Below are 26,876 nucleotides of genomic sequence, written 5' to 3' on the forward strand. Positions count from 1 at the left end.
AACCATCTTCAGGGCTGCTGACAGTGGGGAACGCACTATCTCCCGGATGCAAGCCCACAGCTGCGTGCTCCTAACCGCACGGCCAACTCGCCCGGTATTCTGAAAGGGAAGACGTTGCAAGTCCTCGTATTACGCTCGTACGTTTGAAGGACTTCGACAATAGGGCACAGCAGCTTAAACGAACTCCTGCAGATGCTTCACCAGAGCAACAAAATAAGGTTTCGGGTATCGAACTCCTCCTCTGTCCTGATGCATAATCAGTTCCATTTAGCGGTGTCGAAGCTCTAGGCAGTGAGATGTTGCTGACACAAATGTCACACTCCATCCTCTCTTCAACAACACGAACCTAGTACCCGCAAATTAGGATTTGATTTCCTGTTTCTAGTTTGATTGGAATATTATCGTTTGGATATCTGAGGTTGCCCAAAATGTCTAAACATGAAGACGTTTGTTTTGTGATTGTCCGTCACAGTTCTTATCACAAGGAATCCACTATCCTCCACGGCTTTAATCACTTTCTGAAAAAATCCGCAGCCTGTTTCCAGTCATTCGACCAGGCCAGGAATGGAATGAATGAAGCCCCCATCTAGCAGCGAGGATAGTAATTGTGCCGGCTACCGAATCCTGTCCCACTCCTCCGGGGCAATGATTAATGAATGACAGATGAAATGAAATGATATTCGAGAGTTTTCCTGGAATGAAATATGACAGGGAAAACCGGAGTATCCGGAGAAAAACCTGTCCCGCCTCCGCTTTGTCCAGCACAAATCTCACATGGAGTGATCGGGTTTGAACCACAGAACCCAGCAGTGAGAGGCCGGCGCGCTGCGCCTGAGCCGCGGAGGCTCCATCACCTTCTGAAACAAGGTGTAAAGGCACAGATACGAGAGTAATCTGAAGATATCCAATTACTTCCTTTATTAGGTCCTTGCCTAGATAAAGCAGACAGCCGCTTTTCTCTCAGTTCCCTTCTAGACGGTATTCCATTGAGTCTTACCTTTTCTGGCTGCGAACCACCTTGCCGAGATTGGCAAAATGGTACACAACAATTGAATATTTCGGGGAAAGAATCTGAAGTTTCAGTTCTGCGAAAAATATACCTTGCACAAACGGAAAGAAACAAGTACCAACACCTTAAAATCACTTTTGAAATGTCTATAAGCATAACATGATTAATTCATTTCACAGTTCTACACAAAATATCTCTTGTACGAACGGAAGTGACAAGGCCCGTTTACTCATTATACGAAATAACTCAGGTTTTCACACACATTCATGCACCAATAACACAGTGCTACACCCGCACTGAAAAGCGAAGATTGTGCGTCTACTGCTGCACTCTTACGGCGACTTGGAGAAATATCGGTAGTCGCGCCTTCCTGTGTTAAACTAGTGGCATAGAGCAGGCAGTATAAGAGGATCGAGACGGCGGTGAGGCACACTATCTGGCTTCAATATCTCTCTCTTTTAGTTGTATCTTTGTTCTCCATCTTTAAAATTCAAGCTACGTGGTGGTGATTATTTTAAGAGGACGTACAACTAGGCAACCATCCTCTATATAACACTAATCAGAGAGAAACAATGGAAGGGATCCGATACTTGGAAAAATGAAGATATCGACCATAGGAAGACAAGGGCCAAGAAGGGCGTGAAAATGAAAGACTCGTTAGGCCTCGAGTGCTCTAATACCGTTGGGGTCAGAAAATAACAAGAGTTGACCAAGGGAGGTCGGATATATAGATGAAAGTGAGGAGCCTGGCACAAGTAAGCGGAAGCAATGCCAGGACTCAGCTAAAGTCCCCGTGGTCGCCAAGCACGCTTCAAAGTTCAGAGCCCCTGGGACTCCTTTTGGTCGCCTCTTACGACCGGCAGGGGATACCGTGGGTGTTATTCTACCGCCCCCACCCACAAAGGAAAAATTTAGGCTACAAACACGAGAATAATCGGACGGAATCCATTGACTACCCTTGGTTGTTCCTTGCCTTGATATAGTATTAAGCCAATTTCCCCAAAGTTCCTTACTCGGGGTATTTTAGGAAACCTAACGCATGAAGAATTTGGATTACTTCCCATGATATACCGAGAGGAACACAACAATTTATCATTTTACAGCCAGGCACAACACATAAATATATATGCAAACGCACGGGGACACAACAACGTGGTTACGGAGATAAACTGGGTGTGTCAACTGGCGCCTCTAGCGGAGGTTTGAGACACCAAGAGCTCACGCTACGCAACATGTTAAAACCTCAAATCATAGAGCAGGCAGTTTATAGGATTGAGACGGCGGTGGTGTGTACAGTATAACCCTTGTCCCGTTTCTCTACGGAGTTGGGTATGAAGTGAGATGAATCTTCGTAGTGAGTTTTTAAGACCGGATACCCTTCATGACGTCAATCTCATCAGAGGAGTTCATGAGAAGTGAATGACGTGATATATGTTACGAGGAAGGGAAAGGTTAAAACCCGGTGCCGGCACATATTCTACGCCTGTCAAGTAGCAGTAAGGAGTCTGTTCAAGGCTTACCGAGCACATCCGACGTACGAATCACCATCAACAGCGGCATATGCCCATATGAGCACTGCGGAGAGGTTTGGAATTAAATCCAGGCTTTTGGCACGCAATCTAGTGATTAGAAATTGTATACCACCACCTCTCCTACTCTGATTGTAATAATCTTTTCCAGCAACGGGCCATGGTGTCAGACTATTAAAGATTTGAAGTCGTAACGATCATGGCCACTAGTCGCGGCCTATAATAATAATAATAATAATAATAATAATAATAATAATAATAATAATAATAATAAATCTGCCGACACAGACTTGCTAGATAGAAGCTTTTTTGACAACAAACGATTTGCGTGGATTTCAATGTACTACGTTGAGGGCAGGCGGTTAAAACTTAACCAATTCGCTAATCAAGCTGAGGAATACACAGAGAAGTAGACCTTAAACCAAGGAAGTCACTGTAAGCTCCTGCCAGTTAAAGATTATAATGGAAACGAAGACGGTCGCAATCCGTTTCGTCCTTGACAGAAAAGAAGCGAAAATATATGCCATGATGAAGACGCCAGTTTAGCCCGGTACACATTGGATCAAGGTTAAAGCGGGGCCGACCGTGTGGCCTAACGGATAAGGCGTCGGACTTCGGATCCGAAGATTGCAGGTTCGAGTCCTGTCACGGTCGATACTTTTTCGTGAGGAAATTTGATATTTCTAAGGAGGCTTATAAATTACGGGGTGCATTTTGAAGTCTAATATTCATTTTCCTCCTCTCCAAGTACTGTCGTTTCGATAAATTCAAAAACAACAAGCATCTCCATTCATTGTAATAAGACTTGCTTTGATTAATTAAACAAAAACACACTATACTCAGTTCATGCTGAATATATATATACCAGTAAACAGAAAACAATATCAAATGTCACCTCACGAGATTTTTACAAAACAGAAAATTTGAGTGATTGATGGGAATTGTCAATATTTAGCATGCACTGCCATCTGTTATTTTGATCCTTGAACTACGTCGTGAGCATGACAGTAGTGTTGATAGCACAGCGGAAAGGGACGGGAAGTTCGTCAGAAAAGAACGTTTCTTTTGCTGCTACTAGGTGGGGTCGTGAGTGCGAACTTTGTTGCACCTGTGGATTTGGCCATGTCTGCCTGGCCCATGACGTCGTTCTTGACGTCAGTCCTCTACGGAGGGATGCCTTCACGATTGCCTGTTCCTGTGGTGGTTGATAGTGTGGTGTGTTTGTATTAAGAAAAATGTATTAGAACAAACACAAATACCCTGTCCCCGAGTAAGAGCTATTAAGCTGATGCGGTCAAAATTTCTCCACCCAGCCAGGAATAGAACTCAGGACCCTCTGAACAAAATATCATAACGCTCCTCATTGAATCAACGATGTGGACTTTTCTTATAAACGATTACTGGATTAATATGGAGCTTTTGCTCCAAATAGGACATTCAAGTGCCCAAGGTACGAGTACAAAAAAAAAAAAAAAAGAGAGAAGGACTCTTTAGGCTAGAAGCCTCATATTTTTCTAGTAAATTTGACGACTGTGTCTAATCATATTCTGCGAAAAATAAAAGATGGACTTTTTCTGACAGTTGTTGTTTCTTTTTAATAATGGAAAATCTTCGATTTGAGATAACCGAATCAACTATCCTAAAAGTTACAGTACAGTGTATGATTAATTTTACAAAAATGATCAACGAACCATCATCGCTACATTTGCTACCTCCTTAGATGGTTTCGTACAACGAGCTTTTGTTAAATTTAGAAATGGAGAGTCAAGAAGATTAAAGATGGAAGATGCGCCGAAGTCCATATATAAAAAGAATAAATTCGCAAATTGATAATCATAAGTTCCTTTCCCTATTGAATTTCCATGTGCTGCGCCAAAATTCAACATTTCATTTAACATCTTCAAATAAAAATTTTGTAACATCTGCACATTAAAATTCACTACTTTACAGACTACAACAGTGCATCTCGAAAAAAATAATACTCTTGATTTCGGTACAAACAGAATAATATTTTTAAAAGAATTCACGGGTAGCATTAAAAGATAATAGTTATGATAAAAACACTGTATGCTCAGTATATTAAACCATAATGAATCAGTGACTTGTAAGCCCAAACCCACAATAAGAGGGGAAATTGGACTAGATTAATTAGATTAGTTTAGAATAGATTTAATTAAGTTAGGCTAGGTAATATTATGTAAAACTTGTTTGTAGTGGTACGAGGGCTGGAACGGTGTCCACTCAGCCTCGGGAGGTCAACTGAGTAGAGGGGGGTTCGATTCCCTCCTCAGCCATCCTCGAAGTGGTTTTCCGAGGATTCCCACTTCTCCTCCAGGCAAATGGTACATAACTTATGGACACGGTCGCCTCCTTCGCTCTTCCTTGTTTATCCCACCCGACCTTCCCATCGCCCTACAAGCCCCCTGGTCAGCATAGTAAGTGAAGACGCCTGGGCGCGGTACTTGTCCTCCTTCCCAGTTGTATCACCCCGAACCAAAGTCTCACGCTCCAGGACACTGCCCTTGAGGCGGTAGAGGTGGGATCCCTCGCTGAAACCGACTCTGAAGGGTAAACAGATTAAGAAAGAAAGAAAGAAAGAAAGGATAATAATTTGAAATTTTACTTTGTATCACTAAGAATGCTGGTGCGATTGGAATGAAAATCCAGTAGCAAGCAATATATTACATTAAAAACTAAATTACTGTAAGTCCACCTCCGTGGTGTAGTGTTTAGTGTGATTAGCTGCCACCCCCGGAGGCCCGGGTTCGATTCCCGGCTCTGCCACGAAATTCGAAAAGTGGTACTAGGGCTGGAACGGGGCCCACTCAGCCTCGGAAGGTCAACTGAGTAGAGGGGGGGTTCGATTCCCTATTCAGCCATCCTCGAAGTGGTTTTCCTCCAGGCAAATGCCGGGATGGTACCTAACTTAAGGCCACGGCCGCTTCCTTCCCTCTTCCTTGTCTATCCCTTCCAATCTTCCCATCCCCCGACATGGCCACTGTTCATCATAGCAAGTGTCCTGTCAACGGCAGTGTCCTGGAGCGTAGTGGGGATACAGCTGGGGAGGACCAGTACTTCGTCCAGGTGGCCTCGCCTGCTATGCTGAACAGGGGCCTTGTGGGGGAGAGGGGGGACATTGGAAGGGATAGACAGGGAAGAGTGAAGCAAGCGACCTTGGCCGTCAGTTAGGTACCATCCCGGCATTTGTCTGGAGAACTGGGAAACCGCGGAAAACCACTTCGAGGATGGCTGAGGTGGAAATCGAAACCCCTCTACTCAGTTGACCACCCGAGGCTGAGTAGACCCCGTTCCAGCACTCATACCACGTTTCAAATTTCGTGGCAAATTCGGGAATCGAACCTGGGTCTCCGGCGGTGGCAGCTATTCACACAAACCACTACACCACAGAGGCGTACACTCCCATTCAGCATCTGTTAAAATGCTCATGTCGGAGAAATCAGTGATCGAAGTTATAGGAATTGCTGCGTACATTACGGCAAGGTGATGTTTTTGGATGCCGGTTACAATTTATAAGGATCACTATGAAGTGGGTGCTAATGTCCTAACAATAACATAATCAATAGAGTGCCGTAAAATGAGCAAACTTATTTGATCCAGACCTTGTAAGTCTTTAGTAATCGCTGCAGTCAGAAGGGAATAAGAGTTTATCAACCGAAAGCGTGTACTCATGCATATGTAACTATTTCGTCAACTTAGATGTAAGATTCATCATAACTGCTAATATCTGAAGTGAGAACAAAATCTGATGATACGTGGAAATGATCTTCATCATGAATTGAAGACATGGACAGTGGTGGTGATTATTGAATTCAGATGAAGTGCAAGTGAGCAACCATCAGAGCACTACTTAATTCGTCGAAGGGACAAACGTATCTCATGAAATCGTTTCCACGTATCATCAGATATTGTTCTGACTTCAAACGTGAGGAGGCTGGTACATCTAAGTGGAATGCCATACTCAGCCAGGTGCTTCGTGGTTGCCAACCCACGCTCTTACGACAGGAAGGAGATTGCTTGGATATTTCTACCGCCCCCACTCACAGGTGTGTGGAAGCTTTTCGGAGGCAGAATGGTGATACCGTTGAGAAAATGGTATTCAGTGCTATCTCTCACCCACAAGACTAATTTCGTTATAATCTATCGGGACGAATGTTGAGTAAGTACGTTTATGCATATCCCAAGGAATGGAACCGTAGGTTTGTGGGATGTAGACTAATTCAGTTAACTGAGAAGAACAAAATGTGTGTGATCTAATAGTGAAATTCAGTTAGATTCAAGTACGAAATCTACGACCATGTCTGCAGTGCGTCTGTTTGAGGCGTGGCCACCAATGTGCAGTCAGCGCCGGGAATAGTTTATTTTATTTTTTTTACTCGTGATTGATATTGTGCGCAATAAAACTAGTACGGTCTACTACGGTCGAATTGTTTCTGGACAGAGTTCGTATTTTGTGTTGTGCATAAGTTACTGAAATCATAGAAGTAGATGCATACGTACCACACGGTAAGAATCCTCGCAAATAACAATTGCTATTTCTATGCATAGAACGTTAAGTTTCAGATGTTGGCATTTAAGATGGTATTGGAATTTTGCCTCACTGGCAAGTGATGTGGAAACTGAGAATTAAAAATGTTTGCCTCCTGTGAGGATCGAACTCACGACCCCTGGTTTACAAGACCAGTGCTCTGCCACTGAGCTAAAGAGGCGTGCAAATTCGCATACTAACTGCACTGATCTGTACGAAGACGATTTGAATGACCTTGGTCTGGCGCGCTCTAGACAGTACCAGTTCTGACTCACACAAGCTGACTGACGTAACGGCTGGCGAAAGTGCACTACTATAATAACCGTTTTGCGAAATCGTATGAAGGAAGTGAATAGTGAGTTGTAAAGCCATCAGCATTCTTTTGCGGTGTTGATAGTCGACGTGTATTCCAAAGATTTGTTTGTAGCCACAGTTGTCTTGAAAATATTCACAGTAAATTGTGGTGTATTGGATAGCGTGATTAGCTGCTACCCCCGGAGGCCCGTGTTCGATTCCCGGCTCTACCACGAAATTTGAAAAGTGGTACGAGACCTGGAACGGGCTCCACTCAGCCTCGGGAGGTCAATTGAGTACATGTGGGTTTGATTCTCACCTCAACCATCCTCGAAGTGTTTTCCGTGGTTTTCCACTTCTCCACCAAGCAAATGCCGGGGTGGTACCTAACTTGAGGCCACGGCCGCTTCCTTCGCTCCTCCCCTTCCAGTCTTCCCATCCCCATCCCATTCCCATCAAATGTTATAATTAACCACAGCCTTAATATGTTCATCCATTCATGACAGAAACCTAATAATAAAATGAATAACAAGAACATGCTAATAATTGTTCATGATGTGAGATTTGATCAATTTATAATGATAATAACCGGTAGAAGGAGAGGGATTTCCACATTACAGCAATTAAGAAGAATCGTAAAGAGAGGGGAAGCCGCGCTGAACTCTTTGGATCGAATCCACACTCCCAGGTGAAGCCGCCCGGGCGAGGTACTAGTACTCCTCCCCACTTGTATCCACGACCCAAAGTCTCACGCTCCAGGGCACTGCCCTTTAGAGGTGAGTCCCAGGGAAAAACCAACCCTGGAGGGTAAACAGATTGAGAAAGAAAGAAAAAATGTGAACTTATATTAAAGAATTCCAGCTTGAGTGCTTAAATAGTTGTATTTATTTACCACACTTCCGGAAATAGAAGTAGAAATATGTGCAAATATTTACGAAGGTCTGTCATAATAATGACTGGTGCCGATTCGGCACTGTCATTGGCTGAAAGTTGTGTACAATGTTACGTCACTCCCATAATTAAACACTCAGAGATTTTATCACCAACTGCGGTATACCCATGCACAGAAATAGTGCACCGACATACACAATCAACACTGCCCCACTCCAGTGCTGAAAATGAGGGGAGGGAGTGAAGGGGTAGTGTTGATGGTCAGAGGGGAAGGGAGCGAAAGGGTAGTCACAACAGTCCTGTAGCAGGCTGTCTATCTGCAGCTATGTGTTAAGCGAGGAAGTGGAGGAATACTCGTACATGCTTTGTTTATCGGAACACTATTTATGTGCATGCGTGTAAAGTAACAGCTCAGACCGTTCTTGTGGTGAAATAAACACACACAAGTAAATGCAACCATTTACTTTGTTCTTCATCTTCTCTTCTTCTTAATCTGTATACGCTTCAGGGTCGGTTTTCCCTCGGTCTCAGCGAGGGATCCCACCTCTGCCGCCTCAAGGGTAGTGTCCTGGAGCTTCAGACTATGGGTCGGGGGATATACTGGGGAGGATGACCAGTACCTCGCCCAGGTGGCCTCACCTGCTATGATGAAGAGGGGTCTTGTGGGGGGAAAGGAAAGATTGGAAGGCAAGCGAGAGGGAAGGAAGTGGCCGTGGCCTTAAGTTAGGTACCACCCCGGCATTTGCCTGGAGGAGAAGTGGGAAACCACGGAAAACCACTTTCAGGATGGCTGAGGAGGGAATCGAACCCCCTCTACTCAGTTGACCTCCCGAGGTTGAGTGGACTCCGCTCCAGCCCTCGTACCACTTTTCATATTTCGTGGCAGAGCCGGAAATCGAACCCGGCCTCCGTGGGTGGCAGCTAATCACACTAACCACTTCCTTCCCTCTGCCTTGTCTATCCCTTCCAATCTTCCCATCCCCCCGCAAGGCCCCTGTTCAGCATAGCAGGTGAGGCCGCCTGGACGAGGTACTGGTCATCCTCCCCAGTTGTATCCCCTGACCCAGAGTCTGAAGCTGAAGGTGGGATCCCTAGCTGAGTCCGAGGGAAAAACCGACCCTGGAGGGTAAACAGATAAAGAAGAAGTGCAACGAATATCTTCTTTAATAACATAGCAATAAAAATAAGAATGTATTTATTTATAGACGTAGCAACGAATTAATTTACCAGAGCACCCATCAACGTCCCTCTCCGTCAGTTGGCAGTAGTCGCAAAGAACTAAGTACGCCCCTAGCTACAAATGAACATCATACAACGTCACGTCTCCTCCGCTGCTGAGAGCATAAAAATTTACCTAAATGGGTCCACGTAGAGGACAATTCTAAGGAAACCATGTACGCTAATACGCTAAGATACTGCCGGAACGCGATGCTTCGCATGAGGGACTCACAACATCTTGGCCATCAACCTCGTGTTCTGGAGTACTCGAGGGAGTGAAGTATGTTTGATATCCTGTGTCATTCTACTGGTGATTGTAACTGATTGTGGCTAGAACAAGCAGAGGTTAAGGATTTCTAGGAAATGGAAAAGTTTTAACCTCAAAAACCGCTCTCAATGTGACTGAGAGGGGAATTTAAACCATTTCACTAGTCTGAATGACCTTTAAGACGAAAAAGCTAGTCTTAAATTAAGGGCTGGGAAATAGCCAGGGAGTTCATCTTGCGGTTAGAGTTCGTATCCTGCTGTGATTTCCCATTTCTTTCTTTCTTTCTTTCTTAGTCCTTTTACCGTCTAGGGTTGGCTTTTCCCTCGGACACAGTCAGGGATCCTACCTCTATCGCTTCAGGGCAGCGTCCTGGAGCTTGAAATATTTGGCTGGGGATACAACTGGCAGGAGGGCCAGTGCCTCGCCCAGACGGCCTCATTTGCTATGATGAAGAGGGGCCTTATGGGGGATGGGAAGAATGGAAGGGATAAGCAAGAAAGAGGGAAGGAAGCTGTATTGTTTTGCTATTTGCTTTACGTCGCATCGCAACAGATAGGTCTCAGGGCGACGATGGGACAGGAAAGGCCTAGGAGTGGGAAGGAAGCGGCCGTGACTTTAAATTAAGGTGCAGCCCCGGCATTTGCCTGGTGTGAAAATGGGAAACCACGGAAAACCATCTTCAGGGCTGCCGACAGTGGGGTTCGAACTTACTATCTCCCGAATACTGGATACTGGCAGTACTTAAGCGACTGCAGCTATCGAGCTCGGGGAAGGAATCGGCCGTGACTTTAAGTCAGGTACCATCCCGGTCTTTGCTTGGAGGAGGAGTGGGAAACCACGGAAAAGAATTTCAAGGATGGCTGAGGAGGGAATCGAAACCCCTCTACTCACTTGACCTCCCGAGGCTGAATGGGCCCAGTTCCAGCCCTCGTACCACTTTTCAAACTTTGTGGCAGAGGCGGAAATCGAACACGGATCCCTGGGGGTTGGCAGCTAATCACACTAACCACAACACCACAGAGACGGACAGTTCCCTTATAGTTAGGGCCATGGAGGCTAACTTCCCAATCCTAGACCTTTCCCATCCTTCAGTTGCCTAAAACCTCCAATAAGTATGTGTGGTGTTAAAACACTAGCAAAGAATAGTGCTGGGAATTTATTGAACCCAAGTTACATAACCCCCCGATAAGGTTAGCATAATGGCCTTTGATCCAAGAGCGCACAGGTTCGCTTATAAGGCATCAACTCGAAAGACCTACACATGCTTTCTTCGGAGGACACTAAGTAATGTTCAACTTCACTTCTGATCATAAAATTAAAATAAGCTATCGTTTTACAGCTATAATAGCTATTTTCCTTAATAAAGGAGAGAAAAATTAACTGCCTCCTGTGAGGATTGAACTCACGACCCCTGGTTTACAAGACCAGTGCTCTGCCACTGAGCTAAAGAGGCTTCGCAAGCATCTAGCTACAATATCCTAAACCTTGTAATTAATACTCCAGCGGTAGTAGCTGTGTGTGATACTATTGTGTGACTCAAGGCTGAGCCGCCTCTGTGGTGTAGTGGTTAGCGTGATTAGCTGCCACCCCCGGAGGTCCGGGTTCGATTCCCGGCTCTGCCACGAAATTTGAAAAGTGGTACGAGGGCTGGAACGGGGTCCACTCAGCCTCGGGAGGTCAACTGAGTAGAGGTAGGTTCGATTCCCACCTCAGCCATCCTGGAAGTGGTTTTCCGTGGTTTCCCACTTCTCCTCCAGGCGAATGCCGGGATGGTACCTAACTTAAGGCCACGGCCGCTTCCTTCCCTCTTCCTTGCCTATCCCATCCAATCTTCCCATCCCTCCCCAAGGCCCCCTGTTCAGCATAGCAGGTGAGGCCGCCTGGGCGAGGTACTGGTCATACTCCCCAGTTGTATCCCCCGACCAAGAGTCTGAAGCTCCAGGACACTGCCCTTGAGGCGGTAGAGGTGGGATCCCTCGCTAAGTCCGAGGGAAAAACCGAACCTGGAGGGTAAACAGATGATGATGATGATGATGATGATGATGACTCAAGGCTACCATTCTTCTTATCTGGAAACAATAACGTCCAAGATTATTTAATTACCGTCCACCTGTAAGTCTTCACCGTTGTATCTGAGATACATTGACATTTTTCACAGACCTGAACGTTCCCCATTACCACGGGCTAATTACCTGGCCAAGGCCGTAAAGACGTGCTCGGTTTACCGCGAAGGACGCCGGTACGATTCCCCGTCAGTAAGTCAACAACTTTCAGAAACAGAGTTGCAATTGTCCCCGAGATTCACTGATAGTCGATTACACCGCGTGATACCTTCTGATATATATGTGGCCATGATCGTTAAGGCGCTGAAGTATAAACGGTCTGACACCGAGGTAAGCCGGTTCGAGTCCCGTTGGTCGAAAAAAATTTCGCCATCAGAATGTTGGCCGGTAGGGCAGGGGAGGTGGTGGTATACAATTTCTAATCACTAGACTGCGTGCCAAAAGCGTGGATTAAATTTCAAACCTCTCCGCATATGACGCTGTTGATGGTGATTCGTCCGTCGGATGGGGACGTTAAGCCTTGAGCAGACCCCTTGGTGCTATTCGACAGGAGTAGGCTATGTGCCGGCACCGGATTTCACCCTCTCCCTACTATCATATATCACGTCATTCATTTCATCTCATTAACTCCTCTGATGAGGTTGACGTCAGGACGGGCATTCGGTCATAAAAACCCGCCGCGACAGATTCACCTCACCTCATACCCGACCCCGTAGGGAAACGGAACACGGGTTGGACAAACAAACATGAGTCGAGAACTGGAATCAGAGATAAGGCTTTTTGCGGATGATGTTGTTCTGCATAGAGTAATAAATAGTCCGCCTCCGTTGTGTAGTGGTTAGTGTGATTATCTGCCACCCCTGGAGGTCCGAGTTCGATTCCCGGCTCTGTCACGAAATTTGAAAAGTGGTACCGGAGGTCAACTGGGTAGAGGTGGGTTCGATTCCCATCTCAGCCATCTTGGAAGTGGTTTTCCGTGCTTTCCTGCTTCTCCACCAGACAAATGCCGGGATGGTACCTAACTTAAGGCCGCTTCCTTCCCTCTTCCTTGTCTATCCCTTCCGATCTTCCCATCCTCCGCATAGCAGATGAGGCCGCCTGGGCGATGTGCTATTCATCCTTCCGAGTTGTATCCCCCGACCCAGAGTCTGAAGCTCCAGGACACTGCCCTTGAGGCGGTAGAGTTTACCCTTGAGGGGTAAACAGATAAAGAAGAAGAAACAAGTATGTAGGGGGAACAATGGTGTATTCCGTTTTGGTTAATTAAGTACCTTATTTTGTTCTGGCTTACCCACTAATATAAAACTACCGACCGTGACAGGACTCGAACCTGCAATCTTCGGATCCGAAGTCCGACGCCTTATCCATTAGGCCACACGGTCGCAGCATTTGTTCCACCTTTAGAGTGGATTTCTCTTCATCATGCGTGTTATGGTATAGAATCTGACCAATGTTAGTTCAATAGTAGACTCTGTTAAATGCTATTAGGTATATTGCGGACTTGTATTACGGAACAACACTGTCATTTGTCACTATTTGTAGCGCAGACATCTAGGCGCGTTATGACTGTCGTTTGTTTCTTTCTCGCGGTCGACGTGATCGCGCGGTGCACAAGTCTGCCAACTTGTCAACGTATTAGAAACTGGGGAGAACATTATTGCTGTATATTATTAGGTGCGGCAATGACATAACCACTGGACTGGGGTCAAGCACCCGCATTCAATGCGGTATAGTCCTGAAAAGTCCGCCTCTGTGGTGTAGTGGTTAGCGTGATTAGCTGCCACCCCCGGAGGCCCGGGTTCGATTCCCGGCTCTGCCACGAAATTTGAAAAGTGGTACGAGGGCTGGAACGGGGTCCACTCAGCCTCGGGAGGTCAACTGAGTAGAAGTGGGTTCGATTCCCACCTCAGCCATCCTGGAAGTGGTTTTCCGTGGTTTCCCACTTCTCCTCCAGGCGAATGCCGGGATGGTACCTAACTTAAGGCCACGGCCGCTTCCTTCCCTCTTCCTTGCCTATCCCTTCCAATCTTCCCATCCCTCCACAAGGCCCCTGTTCAGCATAGCAAGTGAGGCCGCCTGGGCGAGGTACTGGTCATACTCCCCAGTTGTATCCCCCGACCAAGAGTCTGAAGCTCCAGGACACTGCCCTTGAGGCGGTAGAGGTGGGAGCCCTCGCCCTCAGTCCGAGGGAAAAACCGAACCTGGAGGGTAAACAGATGATGATGATGATGATAGTTCTGAAAAGCTGAATTAATAAATTATGCCGGCTAGTGACAAAGCCATTGGTTAGGTCCGACTAGTACAAAACTATTGGACTGGCATCAAAACAATAATCACCCACCACCACTTTACCAATGGTGGTACATGCCCACTTTCTTGTCGGTCGTCTTGTTCCAGTGGTAGATCAATGTTGAGTCTTCAGCATTTTTTGGAAGAAATGGACAGTCTTGTGGAATTTTCCGTGGTTATTCCAGCGGTCATTGTCTCAAGGTTCTGTGGCGATTCCCCGCCGGGAGTAGAAGTGGTTTGATAGCTATCTTAACCAACTGCTACCTGCTCTGCACTGCTCTGTAGTACTGAGATTTTGAAATTAATATAATAAAATGTTATTCACTCTATCAATGTTGGTTTCTTGCAAATTTAGAAGACTTGCATCGTATTTATATCAGTGTGTGAAATGTGTATAACTTCGTAGTTTGACTTTATTTGCAAACCAAGTGTGGAAACATGGAATCAACCTTTCAGTCTTATGAAGAATATCCACAGCCTGTTTGTAGCTAACTGACAGGGTCAGGAATAGAATGAATGAAGAATGAAATGCCGCTAAAGGAAGAAAATGCTGCCGAATGCCAGGTCTGACGTGCTTTTCCCGACAAGGATTAATGGATGGCAAATGAAATGAAATGATAGCGAATTTGTTGAATAAAGAATAAATGACCAGTGAAAACACACACACACAAAAAAAACTGTCTCACCCTACATTTCCCCCACATGCACCCCTTATTAAGTGATAGGGGTCAAGAATGAACCATAGCTACTGCCAAGGAAAGGAAATTGTGTGCCCTGGTGAGGCTTGTCGCATTCCCCGGGGTATTAAAGATTAATAAATGGCAAATGAAATTGTTTCAAACAGTGATGCTGATATAAAGATGAAGAAACCAGAAATAGTACTTTGAACGCCAGCCTTGTCCAGCATAAACGCTACCTAAAGTGATCGTACATTGAACCCCGAAGCAGTGATGGGAGGCCTACGTTCCACCATCAGCGTCATGAAGAAGCTTTTTTAATCTTACCAATAACTGAAATTTACAAAAGTATTGTAAACATTCGTAAAATCGGCATGAATTTTTTCAGAATATTAAATTTAACATGTATTACATTGAAATTTAAAGTTTTCCGTCGCAAATGATCATTCGATCAGCATTGTTTCATTATGTCTTATTGAGACGATCTCCGTTGAATTTAAAACAGCCGCGTAAGTATTACTTGAATGATTTTACATTATTTAACAAACCAAGTCTAGCAAGTGGCTGGAAAACACTGATAAGGGGTAAGTAGGCAGTAAACACTGTCACATTCTGAAACACAAAACTTCCCTGTGGAATTCCCAGACAAACAAGACCTCTCGCTGATGAGATCCTGAAATGATTAATGTTGTTGTTGTTGTTGTTGCTATTTTGCTTTACGTCGCACCGACACAGATATGTCTTACGGCGACGATGGGAGAGGAAAGGACTAGGAATTGGAAGGAAGCGGCCTTAGCCTTAATTAAGGTATAGCCCCGGCATTTGCCTGGTGTGAAAATGGGAATCCACGGAAAACCATCTTCAGGGCCGCCAACAGTGGAACTCGAACCCACTATCTCCCGATTACTGGATACTGGCCGCACTTCAGTGACTGCAGCTATCGAGCTCGGTGAATGATTAATGACCACGGCGCAAGTTTTACTGATTTTAACTCGGTGCGAGTTTTACGACATCTGTCTCAAGGGAGGAAGCCAGACTGTGAGTCACGCGCGGATGTAAAGAGCTAATGGACTGGGAGCCACTGTCACTGGTGGCGAATCAGTAGGTAATGACTAATGACATATATTCAACAGTGACTGTCAGCATAAAGAATGATGTTAGAATATAATAAATTCATACCTAAGTCTCATTCATGTTAAAAAATGAGACTGATCTTTTCCGTACCGGAAGTACGGTAAGCATCATCATCATCTGTTTACCCTCCAGGTTCGGTTTTTCCCTCGGACTCAGCGAGGGATACCGCCTCTACCGCCTCAAGGGCAGTGTCCTGGAGCTTCTGACTCTTGGTCAGGGGATACAACTGGGGAGAATGACCAGTACCTCGCCCAGGCGGCCTCACCTGCTATGCTGAACAGGGGCCTTGCGGGGGATGGGGAAGATTGGAAGGGATAGACAAGGAAGAGGGAAGGAAGCGGCCGTGGCCTTAAGTTAGTTATGCACCCGCCCACCTCCTGAGTCCCAGACTAGCATTTATCTCAGGGGTGATCAGTTCGAAAACGATAAAAAAAATTATATAAAGAAAATAAAAAAATATATATCGGCGCATCAAATGAACACAGGGATGAACGGGGCATGCAAATTTAAGGTTACGGGGGACGACTCATTCATGGATACAAATTTTTGACTCCACAATAGGACTGGGAAGTGACAACTTAAATTCCATGGGCATACTGGACTAACTACAATGAAAAGATATGGAAACTGTTTCCTATTGAAATTGCAATGAAGAGCAATTTATTCACTTATTTTGCATACTACACATGATGACAATTTTACATTGGGACACTTTCATCCTGAAAAATAAATGACATAATACTTGGATTTTACCTCACTACTCTGGTAGTGTAAAACATCTGGTGAATTCGCCCCAACTGGTTACTGGGGATCGAATTCACATCCGTATGATTGGACGTTTCACCGCTGGAGATCTTCTTTCGGAGACGAAGGCACGACAGTAACTTTTTACTGTCGTCTCCTCGTTCCGTTTGGACATGAGACACTTCCGGTATGTACATTCTGGTGAGCCGGACACCCACCGTAGAAAATGTTATCGCCTCGAAAAAACGGGAATTTATAATACGGACAAACCCTAGCCTATTATTTCCAGATTCACAAACACACCAGGTAGAGTTCATTAACTCAAAAGCTACTTTAATATTTACACTTGTCAATACGACAAGACGTACGGAAAGGTTCATTACTCTGCTCTGACCATGAAAACATGTGCCGTCCGTGGGTTATTTACGTATCTACTGCTAACAATCTCCCCGTGAAAACCCAACATCTGGTTCGGAGTAGTTCGACACAGGATGACTGTCCCTAGCATATCCTCCTATTATTATTAGATAATATCATTACCATTCTTTATCTGATCATTAGCATATTCTTTGACTACCATCAATTAATTTATTATTATCATTAATTTCAATTATAATCCTGTATTTGATTATTATCATTTGTCATCCGGGATGATTATATGCCAACCCTTGCCGACGTTTCAAACGAAGGGTCGTTCTTCCTCCTAATTATTATCCGCACAATATAATGATCAGCTTCCTCATAAATATATTTATCATTATTTTTATTATTATTATTATTATTATTAACATTATTATTAATAGTGGAAATCGTGATTAACGTAACCCGTAATCATCCTCGCTATAATACTTCAACTTCTCGCTCTTATTATTTTCATCAAAAAAATAAAATAAAAAAAGTACATTCATTGGTTATTCTTCTTCTCTTTCTTCAAATATTTTATTTATTATTATTATTAGTTAAAAATCTCAAATCTTTCATTTCATCTCCCAACATCATTATTATGTCCAAAATATAAAAAAAAAAAATTCTTCAAAAAAAATGTAGCTTAGTTTTTATTATTATTATTATTATTTTAAAAAACTTAATTTCGCCTGTTACACGGTAGTTCACTCTTAATATGTTTAACGCATAACCCCTTTTACAATTCCGATTTATCTTGGCACTAAGCACTTGATTTAAGACAAGATTCACTTGGAGTATGATTATTTTTATTATTATTATTAAAAATGGAAAGATGATATTTTAATTTCCACTCTTTAGAATTTAGTCACATATGTTAAATCCCGTTATGAACCACTAAGATCTGCTTTATATTAGTCGGGACAACACGGTATTCGGGACCGTACCTTCAACTTCGTACTGCCGTTAATTTTATATGGGGACACCTGTCCTCCCAAGACACATCTCACAACCTATGGCACATCGCGGCTGGGCAAATACCTCCAATGCCGGCGATTGCTAAACTATTCCTTCAAATTTGAAGTCCATTTCCTTTCATCGGAACTCTTCAAACATTTAATTCATAAAATAATCCTCGGTGCGTGGATTCTACCACTAATAACACCGGCATATGCATTTATATCATCTTAGGCCTTGAGATTCATCTATTTCATCATTACAAACAATACGGCTCAATTTATTTCACGCCGGATATTCGTCCCTCATGACTTCCAACTCTAAATATGGGCTCAAATCATTCTGGGCTTTTAACATATCGTGACCATTCTAATTCACGTGCCTATATCGCTTTTAAACAAAATTTTAATGGTTAAATTAAAGTCCAAAAACGTAAAATCAAAAATTTACGTAAAATCAAACTGACTACGCGAATGAAAGTCTTTAACGCTACATGTCATCTCCACATTGATTATTATATTTGCACTGGCTAACTCGCGAAGCACCGTCATTATTATTATTATACTTTAACTCGCAAACGCATAAATATTATTATTATTATTACTTTACTTTCCTTTGTCAACTCACAAACATTATTATTATTAGTATTTTAATGACCTTCCGTACGCGACACAAATCTTACAAACTCTGGCTCTTTCATAATCTGGCTGTCTAATAGAAATTATTCCTAATTAAAATACAAATGATCACCGCAGTGAATGAAATTCAAATAAATGGGTTAGCACAAAAAAAAGAATTTAACACTTGAAATGAACTTAATTCAAAGTATTACAAACAGCATGCATTAATTGACAGAAATGTATCCCATATTTACATTATATACAACAAACAAATACTCAAATTAATTAATCTAACCCATTATTACGTTAATATAAATTAATTCGTCCGTCTAACAAAAAAAATCATGGACTCGGGAAGCGGACCATGTTAAGTAACCATAATTAATTTACACTGAACCCCGTTTAGTCGCGATAACATTCCCCAATATCAAAATTGTGTACTCATTCCTATGTAGAATTCCATTGTCTCGTAGCGGAGGAGATATAGGCCTTACGGCCCCATGGTGATCTACTCGTCCATCATGCCGCACAATACAAATTTAACACCATCAGACACTTCTGGGTGACTCCCCATGATTAATACCTTATTACACTATTTTTTACACAGGAATACTAATAACAAAAAAAAAACATATAGGTGCTCCTAGACCCCTGACACTCGCACAATATAATCTTCATATACGCCCGAAACACACGTCGTGGCACATTACGACGAAATGTCGTTCATTTGAACCGGCGCGTATCGCGTCTTCAACCGGCACTTCCTGGTTTATTTCTAAGCCGTCTTGATAATCGCCTAGCTCCTATAATTCCCTGCTCGGATAGTTATTCACCGTCTATCTTGAGGTGTTTACTTCAGGCTCCGCACACTGTAACCGTACAACAGGGTTACAGACTCCACTCTGTATTTATTATTATTATTATTATTATTATTATTATTATTATTATTATTATTAACCTGATTCATTAGATTTTATATATTCTGTTTCTCATCATTTAGACTGTAATAATTAGGTATCGCGTATATTATTGTATTTAATCATAGGTTAAGTGAATATGTTTGTAATTATTCTGTATTGTAGTAAGTGAGATTTGTTGGTTTCATATTGTCATGCTGTGGCTTGTAACTTTGGCTAGATGAGCTGGCATAGTATTTTGCAATCAAGGCTATGTTTAACTGGGAATGTTGTGTACAAGGAGATTTCCCGGTGACGCATTCGGTATAGTCATTCTCGGACCGCTTGGGTACGCTTAGACGACACATGACTGATGACATCAGTGCATGGACACGTGATTGCGACCAAGTGTCAGTATTCGCCAGCTACTGTCTGTGGAAGTGGAAGGGATGAACAGTGAGTGGGGAGATGAGTCGTCATCGCGAGGTGATATAAGGTGATGCTACGGTAGGGAGAGGTACTCAGATGATATCAATCAGTTGAGAGGTACTCAGTTCATAAGCAGTTGAGATCGTGCAGATCATAAGTAACAGTCAGATGTATCAAATGGAAGAAGTGGTCTTAGTGTGATGGTCAGAGCTAAGAGTTGTGTTTGAAGAGATAATCATCGAGGAAGTCTACAAGTGGTGGTTTTATCCGAGCAGAGACGGGTACTATGCTGATAAAGAAACATCATCTTCTTGTGAGGATGGACTTCACAAGATGTTTCAATAATATTTTCCAATTATTTAAAATATATTGAGTGGACGTAATTACATTGGAGCTCCCTACCCGCGTACATGGTATGTAGGCCAACTCCTTGTTATATAAGAAGATTACAACAGACGGCTCCCGACTTCAGCTCACAGGTTTTCCCAAGAATTTCAAGTTCAACAGCGGTGTATGCAGACAACAGGTAATTAAAGCATCAGACATGTTATGCATTCATAACATGAAGAAGAGTGTAATCAGCGGCGATATCATATCTCACTTCAAGTTCATGCCAATGGTTTTTTTTTGTTTAGATTAAATTTTCCTTTTCTTAATACCGCAAATCTCACGATATATTTCTTGTGTTAAATTAAAAGACGTCAATGATTGTTCATTGTGGCGTAAATTATAGTCATAAACTCAGTTTTATTTTAATTATAATAAGTGATTCCAGTTCCATGTACAATCCTCAATTGTGGAAATGCAATAGTAATTTAATATTTTCCCGATCCATATCCCTGTATATTGCCAAATATGTGAGTTTATCACCTCACGCCTTGAGATAATTGATATAAGAGGTATGCTCTACCGAATTTTGTTGTTTTTCTTAAAAAAGCAACTGGCGCTCAAACAAATGTTATGTTTATTGTGTGAAGGAGATGTAAGTATAAGAGTAGTGGTTGGAGTAGCCACAAAGTGTCGCCAGCAACGTGGGACTCGAAAGGTTCAGAAGAAGTGTTTCTGAATGGCAATATACATGGATCAGTTCTTTTAATGAGTACGCACATGTTAAATTCACCGAGTAATGTTAGGAAGGTCATTTTGTTGAAGTTTGTATTTCAGGGGTAATGTCAGAGGAATTGCAAGGGGAAATAGCTTTGAGATCGCGAAAAATTAGTAGGAAACCGAAGATGGACTAGGATAGCAATATGCAGTCAGGAGATGAGGCTGAGGTTATTGTGTCCAAGGAAATCCAAGGTGGTAACATAAATAGGAAGTTGGTGACTAAGGTGGGACCTGCTGAAAGTCAGAAAATAGTAGAAACTGAGGAAAACGCTGTCACGCAAGATCAAAGTAAAGGGGTGATTGACCTGGGTTTATTTAATTTGCTGATGTCCAAAATGACTGAGCAGAATAATATCATTAGTGAGAAAATTGAATCTCAGAATAATGCCATTAGTGAGAAAATTGAATCTCAGAATAATATTATGAGTGAGAAAATTGAAGCGGTCATTAGTGAAAAAATTGAATCTCAGAATAATATTATGAGTGAGAAAATTGAATCTCAGAATAATATTATGAGTGAGAAAATTGAATCTCAGAATAATATTATGAGTGGGAAAATTGAAGCTCAGAGTAATGTCATAAATAGTATTAATAAGAAGATTGATGATGTTAGTAATAAGATAGATCATAAGGTGTTAGAAATAAGTAAGCAAATTAATAATTTAGAAAGTAAGGTAAATAGGGAGTGTAGTGACATCAGAGTTGAGATGGAATTGGGTCGGAGCAATCTCCATACGGAAATAGAGCAAATTCGTGAGACATGCATCAAACAGATTGATGAATTAGGCGCCAAGATCGAGTCCAATAAAGGAGAAATCAATGAGTTAGTAGAAGAAAGGTTTGAAAAGATAACCAATACAGTGGGGCAAGGAACTAGGAAATGTATTAGTAGGGTAGAACAGGTGGAAAGAAAACTTGGAGAAGTAGGTGATCTAGGGAGTGAGCAGAAATCATTATCACAGAAGGTGAGAGAATCGGAAAAAAGTTGGAGGAATTAAGAAAAATTCAAGAAAAGACTGAGGAAACAGTGGAAGAAAAATTTCTGAGTTGCCAGAGAGTACTCCAGCAAGAAGTGCGTGATAGTAGAAATGTACGTGAAATAATTGTAAATAATGGTTTAATCACTAGAGATCATGACTTACCTAAGTTTTCTGGGAAAGAATTTAACCCGATGGAATTTATGAGAGTAGTAGAGAAGAAATTTGCTGTTCAATTAAGAGACAATATTATTATCTGGGAAACTGTATTGGAGATCTTATCTAATGCTTTTGTAGGAGAGACTAAGTCTTGGTTTCAAGTATATAAAAGCTCGATGTCTAATCTAACTGAATTTAAGGAGAAATTCATGGCTAAATTTTGGAGTGAAGTTGTTCAGAGTAGAGAGAGAGAGAGAGTAATGTTTGGCAGGTATAATTCTAACGAGGGTGTTAGAATGACTGAATACTTTTTGGCTCATGTTTTGGTGTGGAGAAATTTAGAATGTATTGGACCTGAGGCTGATATAGTTAGACTTATGGATAAGCACTATCCCGATAGAATAAGAGAAGCTGTTTGTATGCAAAGAGTGGAGACTATTAAGGAAATGGAGATTTTGTTGGAAAGTTTTGATGCCTTAGGTAGTAGCTTGAATAATAATAGGACACTAAATAGGAATGTAGAAGGAAGGGGTAACCAATCTAATAATCAGGACAGGACTATGAATAATCGTAACTACAGAAGAGAATATCAGGAGAGACCTAATAATAATTTCCACAGGGAGAGAAATTATCAAAATAGTTCGGAAAATTTCAGGACTGGGAGGCGTGATTATGGTAATCAACCAGAAGCTGGGAGGCGGGAGAATACAGGCCATAATAATAATAATAATGACGCTAGAGGAAATAGGCAACAGGGGAGGCCGACTGAGGTGTGTAACCAACAAGTCGTAACCGAACCTAGTACTTTAAACGCGCAACGGACTGTATAAACAGGTCACTGAGACAGTCCGTAAATGGTGAGTTCACGTATAAGGTAGATAAGTATGTTAATGTCGACCAGCCTATAGTTGTAAGTGAACATGATTGTGACCTAAGTAGCAATAATTCAAATATTTTAAGTGACGACTTAATCGTAAACAATAAATTTTATAAGTGTAATTTAAATTTAGATATAAGGCAAGATTTGTTAAGTGATCTTATATTATGTAATGAGGATAATTTAAGTAGTGTTACTGTTACACCGACGATTGAACTGCTGATATGGGGCAGAAAAGTTAAGATTTTGTTGGACTCTGGTAGTGAGAAGTCATGTGTAAATTCCAAGCTGTATGAGGAAGTTTTAAGAGAGAAGTATGAGGTAGCGGAAATTCCAGTGAGGAATACGTTCATCGTAACAGCTGTTGGAAACAAGTCTCAAAGAGTGAATAAACAAATAGCTGTCCCCATTAACATAAGTGTAGAATGTATTTTCCAACCATGCTTAGTTGTGCCTAATTTAGTTTATGCCGTTATTTTAGGTACCGACTGGTTAACGTGTCACAAGGCTAAATTAAATTTTGATCTGTGTAATGTCAATCTTATTTGGGGAAAGAGTAGCAGGGAAGTCAGTTTACCATATGATGTTTTGTCAGAAATTAGTGCGAATAAAGTGTGTTCTAGTACGGAAGGATCTTGTGAAATTCCTAATATGAGGAAAAATATTGATGTCTGCCATGTGTCTATACAGAGAGATTCTAGAGATGAATTGTATGAGACAGTGGAGAAATGTAATTTAGCGGAAAGTCAGAAGGACGAATTGTGTGAATTATTGATATCACATAGTGATGTTTTTAGCGATCGGCCTGGTAGAACACATCTTTACGAACACAAATTTAATGTTATTGATAACTCAACTTTTGTAGGACCGAAATATCCCATTCCGTTAAAATACGCTAGCGCTGTTGAAGAGCAGATTGACATTATGCTAGATTATAATATAATTGAACCATCATGTAGTCCTAATTTAAATCCACTTGTTATTATACCTAAGAAGGATAACACGGTAAGACTGTGCATTGATGGCAGATTAATGAATATGAGGATAGAAGCCGATCAGCAAAGGGCGGAGACGGTAGAGGAACTTATTCAACGTTTTGAAGGTAGAAAATGGTTTTCTACTTTTGATTTGTCGTCATCTTTCTGGCAGATTCCACTTAGAGAAAGTGACCGTCCACTTACGGCCTTTGCATACAAGAATTGCTTGTATCAGTTCGCCAGGGTGCCCTTCGGGACCCGTACTTCTTCTGCAGCATTAGTTAGAGCCATGAGTAAAGTATTAGGGAGAGATACGGATAGTTTTGTGACCATGTACATCGATGACATTGTTATAGCATCCCACACGTTTGAGGAACACATGAAACACTTACAGATTGTTCTACATAAAATCAGGGAAGGGGGATTTACATTAAAACTGAGTAAATCGACATTGTGTTCACAACAGATCACATTTTTGGGACACACTGTATCTGAACAGGGGGTAAAACCGGAACAGACGAGATTAGACAAGATAAACAACACTCCTACTCCACGTAATGTTAAGCAATTGAAATCTTTTCTGGGAATGTGTAATTACTTTCGACGTTTTGTGGGTAAATATTCTGCGCTGTTAGAGCCGTTTCGTGAGCTATTGAAAGGAGGTGCGAAGTGGAAGTGGAGGAAAGAACATGATGAGGCTTTCCAGAAGTTGAAGGATGGATTTAATGAAGCTGTTATGTTGAGATATCCTATGTCAGATCGTGAATTTATTCTCATGACTGATGGTTCAGAGAAGGGAGTTGCTGGGTGTTTATGTCAGAGAGATGATAACGGCAATTTAGGCATAGTTTCCTTGGCAAGTCGTGGGCTCAGTATGGCAGAAAAGAGATATACGATCACTGAGATTGAATTTCTTGCAATCATGTATTCATTAAGTAAGTTTAGAATGTATGTTTTAGGTAATAAATTCGAGATATGGACTGACCATCAGGCTTTGGTATTCTTAAATACTTATAAATTAACTAGTAATCGTATGACTCGTTGGATTTTAGCCATAAGTGAATATGATTTTAAGATACGTCATATTAAAGGGAAAGATAATGTTATGGCTGACTTTCTCAGCAGGTATCTCCCTAAGGAGGAAAATACTGTCTCTTTAGAGGTGAAAGAAGGTATTTTGATTTGTGTTGGCTCGATGACTGATAATACTGCAGAAAGAGATAGACTTCGTTATCTGTTGTCCGAGCAGGAAAGAGAAGAAGAGTTGGGGGGACTGTTGACCTCGCTTAGAGATAAGGAACCAGGTACTGTTCTAGTGAACGGTAAATTTACGTATAAGTTATGTAATGGTTTTCTCACTCGGAAATGTTATTCTGGGAAGTTCAATGTATGTGTACCTAAAGCCCTGCAAGAGGATATGATTTGGTTTTATCATAAGGAGCTGGGTCATTTTGGAGCAAATAAGGTCTTATATGCTATTCAGGGTAACTTTGTGTGGAGGAATATGGGAAGGCACGTGAGGAAAATACTCGCTACGTGTGATCTCTGCCAACGCTCTAAGCACCCGACTAGACTTCTAGAGGGGCCCAGGCAGGCTGTTATTGTTGACAGACCCGGGAAGCTTATTAGTGTTGATCTGTTTGGACCGTTAGTTAAATCCAGATATGGTTACCAATTTGTTTTTGTCTTGATTGATGCCTTCAGCAAATATGTCAAGATGTACCCATTGAGGAAAGCTACAGGGAGGGGTTGTCTCAAACAGGTCGTGGACAGATATATTCCTGAGTTCGGATGTCCCCTCAGAATATTATCTGATCATGGCAGCCAGTTTATTTCGAAGATCTGGAATACCAAACTTAATGAACTGGGGATCAAAACTATATTTTCATCGGTACGTTGCCCGCAAAGCAATATGGTTGAAAGAACGATGCGTGAAATAGGACGTATATTTAGGGCATATGTGCATGACAAACACAACTCGTGGTTTTCACAGTTGGGTAATGTCGAACGTTGGTGTAACATCACGTTGCACGAGTCCACTGGATTTACGCCCTATGAAATTCATCACGGCAGGAAGCCTACTGATGAAATTGCGAGTATGTTAGGCTTGGACTTGGGAGAGGAGAAAACTAAGGATTTTTATATCCAGCTGGCTAGGGAGAATTTAAAGAAAGCAGGAGATAAACGTATTCGCCAGCAGAAAAAGACTTCATTGGATGAATTTGAGCTTGGTGACAAGGTTTTACTCAGAGTGCCACTTCCGTCATCAGCAGAAGCTGGTCAATTTTCTAAGTTTTTCTTGTTATATCAGGGATACTTCACCGTAGTGAAACGGATTGGGAAATGTGCTTATTCATTAGAAGACAAGGAAGGAAATATCGTAGGCACATACAATATAAGAAATCTTAAGAAATATATCATGTGAGTTTGTTGATTAATTTTCATTATTATGTTAATTCACCATATTTTATGAAGCTGGCATTGCGAACAGGACTTCAGTGAAATTAGCGTGTGTTGTGATATTAAGTGAAGCATGGCAGTGCAATAAACTCCAGTGCTTGGAGACAGTGTATATAATGAAATGTCTTCGAGAATTACTTTTGAACACTCAATGAACGTTTGAAACGACAGAAGTGAGAAAGAAATGTAATCTGTATGTAAATAATACTGTATAATCAAAGTGAAAATGATAATTGATAAATGTTTTATATGTGTAACAACGAACATCCAGATGGATGATACTATGTACCAAATTTGTAAAGGGCATTTTTATACATGTATCTATGGTGTACTCGATTTCAGGTGATTATGTA

At 42.1% G+C, this 26,876-nt stretch overlaps 4 non-coding genes across 4 annotated transcripts; 1 reads left to right on the top strand and 3 right to left on the bottom strand.

Annotated features, from left to right (window-relative positions):
- Positions 1-3,119: 3,119 nt before the first annotated feature.
- On the top strand, positions 3,120-3,192 carry TRNAR-UCG (transfer RNA arginine (anticodon UCG)). Its single transcript has one exon. It is a non-coding gene; the product is annotated as a tRNA-Arg (tRNA).
- A 4,001-nt stretch (positions 3,193-7,193) lies between these two features.
- Positions 7,194-7,265, bottom strand: TRNAT-UGU (transfer RNA threonine (anticodon UGU)). The gene has a single exon. It is a non-coding gene; the product is annotated as a tRNA-Thr (tRNA).
- Positions 7,266-11,136: 3,871 nt separating this feature from the next.
- On the bottom strand, positions 11,137-11,208 carry TRNAT-UGU (transfer RNA threonine (anticodon UGU)). Its single transcript has one exon. It is a non-coding gene; the product is annotated as a tRNA-Thr (tRNA).
- A 1,919-nt stretch (positions 11,209-13,127) lies between these two features.
- On the bottom strand, positions 13,128-13,200 carry TRNAR-UCG (transfer RNA arginine (anticodon UCG)). The gene has a single exon. It is a non-coding gene; the product is annotated as a tRNA-Arg (tRNA).
- Positions 13,201-26,876: the final 13,676 nt, after the last annotated feature.

The sequence above is a fragment of the Anabrus simplex genome, chromosome 11, assembly GCF_040414725.1.
Source record: "Anabrus simplex isolate iqAnaSimp1 chromosome 11, ASM4041472v1, whole genome shotgun sequence".
In the NCBI taxonomy this organism is placed as follows: Eukaryota; Metazoa; Arthropoda; class Insecta; order Orthoptera; family Tettigoniidae; genus Anabrus; species Anabrus simplex.